The following is a 10,679-nucleotide window of genomic DNA, read 5'->3' as shown; positions in this document are numbered from 1 at the left end:
TTGCAATTAGAGAAAACCCCCCACAGCAATGAACACCCAACACAGTAGGGAAAAAAAAAAAAAATCCTATAAGACAGTTCAACCTCTTTTTGGTTAAGTGCGGAAGTGAGGCTGTTTTTGTTTTTGGTGGTGCTGGGTCTTCACTGCAGTATGGAAGCTCTTCATTGAAGTGCACAGCCTTCTCTAGCAGCGGTGCACTGGCTCAGTTGCCCCACAGCATTTGGGATCCTAGTTCCCCTACCAGGTATTGAATCCACAGGATTCGTAACCTCTGGACCACCAGAGAAGTCCCAAGTGAGGTTTAATGGCCCTACATTTCCAGACAGTACTTACAGCCAGAGCCCAAAGTGGAGAAGGTAAGATTCTACATCAAAATGCAGAGAGACATAGCTTCTTTAAGTGAAAGGCTAGCTCTGTAGAATGGGTCTAAACTTGCACAAAATCTCCCAGAAGGCTGGGGTTGAAAATAGAGATTTTCATTCCAATCCCAAAGAAAGGCAACGCCAAAGAATGCTCAAACTACTGCACAATTGCACTCATCTCACACACTAATATAAGGTGATGCTTAAAATTCTCCAAGCCAGGCTTCAGCAATAAGTGAACTGGGAACCTCCAGATATTCAAGTTGGTTTTAGAAAAGGCAGAGGAACCAGAGATCAAATTGTCAACATCTGCTGAATCATCAAAAAAGCAGAGAGTTCCAGAAAAACATCTATTTCTGCTTTATTGACTATGCCAAAGCCTTTGACTGTGTGGATCACAATAAACTGGAAAATTCTGAGAGAGACGGGAATACCAGAGCACCAGACCTGCCTCTTGAGAAACCTGTATGCAGGTCAGGAAGCAACAGTGAGAAGTGGACATGGAACAACAGACTGGTTCCAAATAGGACAAGGAGTACGTCAAGGCTGTATATTGTCACCTTGCTTATTTAACTTATATGCAGAGTACATCATGAGAAATGCTGGGCTGGAGGAAGCACAGCTGAAGTCAAGATTGCTGGGAGAAATATCAATAACCTCAGATATGCAGATAACACCACCCTTATGGCAGAAAGTGAAAAAGAACTTAAGAGCCTCTTGATGAAAGTGAAAGAGGAGAGTGACAAGGTTGGCTTAAAGCTCAACATTCAGAAAACTAAGATCATGACATCTGGTCCCATCACTTCATGGGAAATAGATGGGGAAACAGTGGAAACAGTGGCTGACTTTATTTTTCTGGGCTCCAAAATCACTGCAGATGGTGATTGCAGCCATGAAATTAAAAGACACTCCCTCCTTGGAAGGAAAGTTATGACCAACTTAGCATATTAAAAAACAGAGACATTACTTTGCCAACAAAGGTCTATCTAGTCAAGGCTATGGTTTTTCCAGTGGTCATGTATGGATGTGAGAGTTGTACTATAAAGAAAGCTGAGCACTGAAGAATTGATGCTTTTGAACTGTGGTGTTGGAGAAGACTCTTGAGAGTCCCTTGGACTGCAAGGAGATCCAACCAGTCCATCCTAAAGAAGATCAGTCCTGGGTGTTCATTGAAAGGACTGATGTTGAAGCTGAAATTCCAATACTTTGGACACCTGATGCGAAGAGCTGACTCATTGGAAAAGACCCTGATGCTGGGAAAGATTGAGAGCAGGAGCAGAAGGGGACAACAGAGGATAAGATGGTTGTATGGCATCACTGACTCAATGGACATGGATTTGGGTGGACTCCGGGAGTTGGTGATGGACAGGGAGGCCTGCTGTGCTGCGGTTCATGGAGTTGCAAAGAGTTGCACATGACTGAGCAACTGAACTGATTGAAGGTGATATGAGAGAAGGGTTTAAATAATAAAATAACATGATATAATAATAATAAAAAAATCCTGGAGTGTCAGATCTGAAGTTCAGAAAAGAGAGGATTCTTGCTCAAAGGAACCAAGTCTCTGCACAAGAAGGTCATAAAACAGAACAAGTGCTGTGACCTCCATAGCAGCCTCTCTACATTGCTCCTAGAGCTTGCAACTCTGTAGGCAAAATGATGTTCAACCTATAAATTCATGAATTCTAAGCTGCTTATCAAATTCCTACATATTTGTGGGCCTTCTTCTTTATTTCAAACTAGACTAGCCTTCATGTTAATTTCACACTTAAAATATGCAGTGTTCTGTACTAGCAATTATATTTTAGTGTTAAAGTGCATTAATAAAGCAAAATCATGCCCAGCTTCTTGTTATTTGCAAATGATTAAATACCAGGTAACAGGTAAAAGTTGATATTGACCTCATCACTGTATTTTCAACTTGGACAACTCTAAAATTTGTCTAGAAATGATTTAATTTTTCCCAGCTCATGGGATATTTTTTTTTTTTTCTATGGCTTCTGGCCTGGGAGTGTAACTGAAAAGAAATGGACAGAGAAATGAGATTCCCAAATTTCTTACAAATATTTGCTCCTTGTTCTAGACTAGTCATTCTAACTTACACCTATTTTAAAAGAAATAAGTCTATTACTTCTCCTAATACTGAGCATACAAATATTTTGATCAAGAACAAATTTAAATAGCTACTGAGTCATTATAAGGAATTATTTTTGCACCTTAAAGTGAGCTTGGAAAGTTTTTCTGAGCATTTAATTTTATTTGATTCAAATTTCAGTTTCAAAAATTTAGACTTTGTCTTTTAGGTGCTCTAATTACTTTTAAAATAATCTACTCACGTGACAAAGTAGCATTCTCCTTACACTTGGTTCATTCTAGTAACAATAAAATGGAAGTGATAGTTTACTTCAGAAAAGATCGAACAAATGCAGATTAAACTACAGTTCCTTTAAAATTACTTAAAACATGCTATTTACATATAACTTTCTGCAACACATTTAAAGTACTATAGTTTATTAATTTGAAGTCACCTTAAAAATGTTTTAATAATGCCAAAATTCATATGTATGTTACATTGCTGTGCACTGAGCAACACTTATGATTTACTTGTTTTGTCTTTACATGCACATATATCCAAAATGCTAAATTTTACACTGCCTGGTTGCTACCTACTTTCCTGCCAGTTTATCTTCCCACTCTCACCTCTGTGAGCCTGTTTTGGTTACAGAAGTCTCTCTGAGCTTCAGGCTTGGTTGCACATTAGGTGTTTATGCCCAGAAAGCAGTTTCCATCTATCTCATTATGCGAACCACTCTATCCTTCAGATCTCAGCCCCAGATGCCTACTAAACTCAACAGGTAGCAGTGCAGTCATAGATATCTCCACTCTCTTACCACTATCTGAAAATTTCTTGTTAGCTTATTTAATTATTTTGTTGTGGTGGTTTAGTCGTTAAGTTGTGTCTGACTCTTTTACGACCCCATGGACTATAGCCAGCCAGGCTCCTCTGTCCATGGGATTTCCCAGGCAAGAATACTGGAGTGGGTTGCCATTTCCTTCTCCAATTTAATTATTAGTTGATTAAATAATTGTCTCCCCTCATCAGAATAGAAGCTCCTGCTGAGTCATGTTAACTGCCTCCTTCACTGCTGTAGCCCTAGCACACAGAGCAATACCTCACACATAGTAGGTGCTCAATAAACACATGTTCAAAGAAAGAATGTCTGTCAAATTTATTTTAACTTCATAATACTGGTATTACCAAGACGTTTTATTTTTAAGATTTAATTTTGTAGGGCAAAAGATACAAAAAGAAGGAAATACTAATTGAGCAGACCTGGCTGGTGTGAAAAACTGTGCTGTGTTAGATGTTAATGGTAGAAACCCCAGATTGTTCTCCTATGTTCATTGTAAGAAACATGCCTCCCAATACAGGAGACAAAAGAGACTCCGGTTTGATTCCTGAGTCAGGAAGATCCTCCAGGAAGAGCATGGCAACCCACTCCAGTATTCTTGCCTGGAGAACTCCATGGAGAGAGGAGCCTGGAGGGCTACCGTCCATGGGGTGGCAAAGAGTCAGACACTGAAGCAAGGTAGCACACACGCCTGCAAGGCTCTTAATGTCACTTTCTAAAATCCCTTTCTGTTGTCCCTGTGTGTGCTAAGTCGCTTCAGTTGTATCTGACTCTTTGTGACCCTATGGACTGTAGCCTGCCAGCCTCCTCCATCCATGAGATTCTCCAGGCAAGAATACTGGAATGGGTTGCCATGCCCTCCTCCAGGGCATCTTCCAAACCCAGGGATCGAACCAGCATCTCTTGTGTCTTCTGCATCGGCAAGCAGATTCTTTACCACTAGCGCCACCTGTTGTCCCTACTCCCATGGAAAGCAAATCCATGCTATCTCCTTTTTTCATGTCTCAGGAAATCACAGAGAAGAATATCTGCACATAGTAGGGTTAACAAGCGCTTTTTAAAATGAAGAAATATAAACATGTTAAGGGATTGATTAGTAATCCCACCCAAGGAGCGATTAGGAATCCCACCCAATGACTGTGGAAGAAACTGAGTGATTCTATGGACCAGACCCACTGTCGGAAGCAGGGAAGTTTTATGTGCAGATCCCAGTCAACGACAGGATCACTGTCTGCGAAAAGTGTGAAGTTCTGTTTCTTAACATCGTGTCATGGAGCCAAGTTTCCTCAATTTCCTTTGGTGGCACAAAGAATGCCCTTATATTTTCTTTTTTTTTTTAAAAAAATTGTGCATTGTATCTTCCCTCCCCCCCTTTTTTTCCCCAATTTTATTTATTTAATTATTTTGGCAATGCAGTATGGCACGTGGGCTCTTAGTTCCTCTACCGGGGATCAAACCTGTGTGCCCCCCACGACTCCCACCCTCTACAGTGGAAACCTGGAGTCTTAACAACTAGACTTCCAGGGAAGTCCCCTGTCCTTCTATTTTCATATAATGACTCGACTCTTGAATCATTGGATAAAGTTTTTATTTTATTAAGCCTTTTCTTTCTAGAAGCTGTTTGAAGGTGAAGGTGAAGGCGAAGTTGCTCAGTCGTGTCTGACTCTTTGCAACCCCATGGACTGTAACCTACTAGGCTTCTCTGTCCATGGGATTCTCCAGGCAAGAATACTGGAGTGGATGGCCATTTCCTTCTCCAGGGGACCTTCCTGACCCAGGGATCGAACCCGGGTCTCCTGCATTGGAGGCAGACGCTTTTACCTCTGAGCCAGCTGTGGATTAAAATTACAGATCTTAAAAATGGAAGGGAAATCAAGATTTCTCCAGGTCCAAAGGCTGTGGCTTCAAGCATGTGTGTTATCAATATTATAGTATCCTTTTTACAGATAAAGAAACAGTCCTGAGAAACTGAGGGTAAAGAGCCTTGTTTCAGCTTGCTTATTTGTGAGGAGTGAAGATGTCAGTAAGATTACTTGTCCCATACTTTTCTGTTCTTTGTCATTCTACTCATAGCTAATTCATTTTCAGCCTCAGTCTCACCATTTACAAGTCTCATTTTAAAGCTGAGACAAAAATGCTTCCACCACTGGAGTTCCCTGGTAGCCCAGTAGATAAGAATCTGCCTGTCAATGCAGAAGTCACGGGTTCAGTCCCTGGTTCAGGAAGATCCCTCATGACTCAGAGCAACTAAGCCCGTGTGCCACAACTACTAAGCTTGCGTGATGTAGCTACTGAACCCTGTACACTCTAGGGCCCACCAACCACAACTCATCAGCCCCTGTACCACAGCTACTGAAACCCAAGAACACTAGAGTCAGCAGGTTGCAGCTACGGAGGCACGTGATGCAACAACTAGAGCCTGTGCTCTGCAACAAGAGAAGCCCCCACAATGCGAAGCCCATGCACTGAAATTAGAGAGTAACCGTCACTCTGCAACGAGAGAAAGCCTGCCTGCAGCAACGAAGACCCAATACAGCCAAGACTAAATAAATGTGTAGGTGTCAAAAATAAATCAATTATTAAAAAATACTTCCACCATTTAACCAATACCAGGTCATCCAATATCAGAAGAAGAAGAAAACAGTCTCAATATCCTATTTGTTACAGACACTGGTGACTTTCATTTGTAAAGCCCTTTATCATTTTCATAGTCCACCATACAGGTTACCTCTCTTTATAAGGGAGATGTTGTTGCTGATTTTTGATAACAGAGAACACATAACTGCCTCAGAAGGGCAGTAAAAAGAAAGAAATATGGAGGACCCTGACCCTAACCCTAATCTTGTCCTAATCTAAACCCATAAAGAAAGAACAAAGCACAGAGATTTATTTTCTGCAGCGTTATATAGCACTAGGAGATGGAGTTGGATAAAATCAATCTTTAATGTCACCCTTAAATTCGATAGTTTTTCACGAACTTGTAGGTTAAGTGGTGTGCTTAGTCCCTCAGTTGTGTCCGGCTCCGCGATCCCACGGACTGTATCCCGCCAGGCTCCACTGTCGATGGGCTAAACAAATAAACGGTTCTGTGAAAATTTTACTGGTTTTCTTTGATGGCCAAGATTTATGAATAAGAGAAGAGTTGGACTTCCCTGGTGGCTCGGTGGTAAAGAATCCACCTGCTAGTATAGGAAGCTCAGGTAAGATCCCTGGTCCGGGAAGACCCCACATGCCGCAGAGCAACTAAGTCCTCACACTGCAACTATTGAGCCTGTGCTCTAGAGCCCGGGAGCTGCAAGTTCTGAGCCCACAAGCCACAACTACTGAAGCCTGAACATCCGAGACTAGTGTTCCACAACAAGGGAAGCCACTGCCGTGAGAAGTCTGCTGCCGCAACTAGAGAAAAGCCCGAGCAGAGACAAAAGACCCAGGACAGCCAAATATAAAAAACTAAGTTTAAAAAACTTTTTAAAAAGAGAAGAGTTTGGTGAATTCATCTCTGCTTTACAAAAGAAGAAGAAAATGTGATAATTTCAGTTTAATGTAATCACTTTGGAAATATTTGTGATTGCCTAAAATTTATGTTGGGTTTCTCTGGTGGCTCAAACCGTAAAGAATCTGCCTGCAGTGTGGGAGACCTGGTTTCGATCCCTAGGTTGGGAAGATCCCCTGGAGGAGGGCATGGCAACCCACTCCAGTATTTTTACCTGGAGAATCCCTGTGGACAGAGGAATTTAGCGGGCTACAGTCCATGGGGTTGCAAACGAGTCAGACACGACTGAACGACTAAGCAAACAATATAAGCAAACAATTTTCTCAGTAAGGACCAATCAGCTTGGGCTTCTTAGTTCTTGTGAGGAAAAGCTGTACAATTTAATATAATGGAACGAGTGAGGAAAAAGCAGAGGTGACAGGATTTGGAAGTCTCACACTGAGAGAAAATAGTGCCACCTGCTGGTGATTATAAAACTTTTTTCATTTTCTTTAAAAAAAGAGCACTATAATTTTTTAATTTAAGTTTAAATTTTAAAATAGTTTTTAAATTTTAAATCAGGAGACATGGACCACAGTTTTGAAATCCAGGGTAATTCTCAGCCATAAAAAGGAACAAAATTGAGTCAGTTGTCATGCTGTGGATGAACCTAGAGTCTGTCATACAAAGTGAAGTAAGTCAGAGAAAAACAAATGTCACATATTAACGAACATGTATGGACTCTAGAAAAATGGTACTGATGAACCTATTTGAAGGACAGGAATAGAGATGGAGATGTAGAGAACAGATTTGTGGACACACCAGGGGAAGGAGAAGGTAGAACAAATTGAGAGAGTGGTATTGATATATATACACTTTGTTGTTCTTTTAGTCATTAAGTCATGACTAACTCTTTTGTGACCCCATGGGCTGTAGCCCACCAGGTTCCTCTGTCCGTGGGGTTTTCCAGGCAAGACTACTGGAGTGGGTTGCAATTTCCTTCTCCAGGGGACCTTCCTGACCCAGGGATTGAACCCATGTCTTCTACAGTGGCAGGCTCTACAGCAATGAGCCACCTGGGAAGCCCAAAATGTATTCACCACCATGTGTAAAGTAGATAGCTAGTGGGAACCAGCTGTGTAACACAGGGAGCTCAACTTGATGCTCTGAAATGACCTAGAGGGGTGGGATGGAGGGGAGTATTAGGGAGGCTCTCCAGGGAGGGGATATATGTATACTTATAGCTGATTTACTTCGTTGCACAGCAGAAACTCACATAACATTGTAAAGCAATTGTCCTCCAATTAGAATTTTAAAATGTTTAATCCAGTGTAATTAATAACACAACAAAAATCACAGTCTATAGCCCCCCACTCTCTCTCCCTTTCTTTCTCTTCTTCTACAGAAATAAATGAGCACCTTCAATCTTTTTAGCTGTGTTTTCTTGTATTCATCTTTAAACATCATTTTGATAATAGTTTTAAAGTGGTGCCTCCTGATTTCTTCATTTTAGACATTATCTGTTGATTCCATTTTATTATAAATCTCTGTTTAGCTTTCCTTCTTCCTTACTCCCATTATACTAAACATTTACTTTGCAATTTTTGGTTAAATACTTGGGGTTTACATTGCTGAACTATATGACAATTTTACATTACTCTTTCCTTATGTGTCTCCTAGTGTAAAATCACTCTATCACCTTTCTTATTCTCTTTGCTCTTCCTTGATTGTGTATTTATTTTCATTTGTATCATTTTCTGTTAGCTTTTACTTTTTCCCATTGGTTCTGCCAATTCCTGTTAGTAGTTTATTTCTAAATGTTTACACAGACTAGGTATTTTATCATTTCCACCCTTCTTGGGCATGTTCATTGGGGAATCTTCACTGCCTGCTCAAATTGGCATCTCTTGCCTTCGGGCCAACTCAGTACCATAACAAACTGGAAAATTCTGAAAGAGATGGGAATACCAGACCACCTGACCTGCCTCCTGAGAAACCTGTATGCAGGTCAAGAATCAACAGTGAAAACTGCACATGGAACAATGGATTGGTTCAATATCGGGAAAGGAGTACATAAGGCTATATATTGTAACCCTGCTTATTTAACTTATATGCAAAGTACATCATGAGAAATGCCAGGCTAGATGAATCATAAGCTAGAATCAAGATTTCCAGGAGAAATATCAACAAACTCAGATATGCAGATGACACCATCCTTATGGCAGAAAGCGAAAGGGGGAACTAAAGAACTAGATGACAGTGAAAGAAGAGAGTGAAAAAGCTGGCTTAAAACTTACCATTCAAAAAACTAAGATATTGGCATCTAGTCCCATCAGTTCATGGCAAAAAGATGCGGAAACAATGCAAGCAGTGACAGACTTTATTTTCTTGGGCTCCAAAATCATTGTGGACAGTAACTGCAGCCATGAAATTAAAAGATGCTTGTTCCTTGGAAGAAAAACTATGACAAACATAGACAGCATATTAAAAAGCAGAAACATCACTTTACCAACTAAGATTTGTCTAGTCAAAGCTATGGGATTTCCAGTAGTCACGTATGGATGTGAGAGTTGGGCCATAAAGAACACTGAGCACAGAAGAATTGATGCTTTTGTATTGTGGTGTTGGAGAAGACTCCTAAGAGTCCCTCAGACTTCAAGGAGATCAAACCAGTCAATCCTAAAGGAAATCAACCCTGAATATTCATTGGAAGGACTGATGCTGAAGCTGAAGCTCCAATACTTTGGCCACCTAATGTGAAGAACTGACTCAGTGGAAAAGACCCTGATGCTGGGCAAGACTGAAGGCAAGAGGAGAAGGACCAACAGAGGGTGAGACGGTTGGATGGCATTACCAACTCAATGGACATGAATTTGAGCAAACTCTGGGAAATAGTGGAGGACAGAGAAGTGTGGTGTGCTGCAGTCCATGGGGTCGCAAAGCGTCAGGTACAACTTAGCTACTGAACAACAGCAATAACAAAAGAGTGATATTTAGATTTAGAATTTGGAGTTCAAGAAATTTTTTGTAGAAAATCCCTGCCAAATACAAATTACTGTGCCTGCTGAATACTGAAGCCAAAAAACCAAAACGCTGGGATTTGGAGCAGTTTTACTGCTAAGGCTAAAGGATGAGAACTGGTGGCTAAAGACTTAATCTTCAGTATTATTTGGGCGGTGGGGGGAAGAGTTTTTATAGGCAAAGGTCAGGCAAAAGGCACAGTGCGTGTTGCTTTGGTTGGTGGTGAGCTAACAGTGTGGTGTTCGGGGCTCACCTTCTGCACCTGAAGTTGCCGTCCTCCACCTGGGTTGCTGCCTTAGTTCCTTCATAAGAATTGAAAGATAAGCTATTATGTATATCTCTTAAGGAGGAACCAGGTCTCTACTTTTTAGCTGCACTATTCTTTTTAATCTTTTTTTTTTCATTTTTATTGAAGTATAGTTGCTTTGTAATGTGTTAGTTTCCAGTGTACAGCAAAGTAATTCACTATTGTTTTTTGACTGCTTCACATTTCTTCTGCCTTGCATCCCTTGCCAGTAATTGTTGGAATCTGCCCTTTGGAATTCAGGAAAGGCTTTGGAGACTGATGCCTTTTTCCTGCTAAAAACTCAAGGGACAGGGAAAGCCTTTTGTATCTAGCAGGGCCCTGTGTAGTCCTAACTGGTTACAGAATTACAAGAAATGAAAAAGAAGTCTGTTCAATTGTGACTAAACTAGTAACCTCACTTTTTAAAAAACACGCTATTTGTCCTTTACAAAGGAAGTCTACATGATGGCAAGCAGGTTGATTAATGGAGAGATAGAAAATTGTATTCCATTAGGAGAATATTTTCTCCAGACTTCTAGGATTTAGCAATTTGGAGAATGGTTTCATCCATGAACTTTTCCAGTTTTGTCCTTGAAGCTTCACCTAAGCCAGGTATAGAGATGGCCTAA

Source organism: Oryx dammah, unplaced genomic scaffold, assembly GCF_014754425.2.
Source record: "Oryx dammah isolate SB20612 unplaced genomic scaffold, SCBI_Odam_1.1 HiC_scaffold_1, whole genome shotgun sequence".
Taxonomy (NCBI): domain Eukaryota; kingdom Metazoa; phylum Chordata; class Mammalia; order Artiodactyla; family Bovidae; genus Oryx; species Oryx dammah.
Note: the sequence above shows the minus strand (reverse complement) of the source record.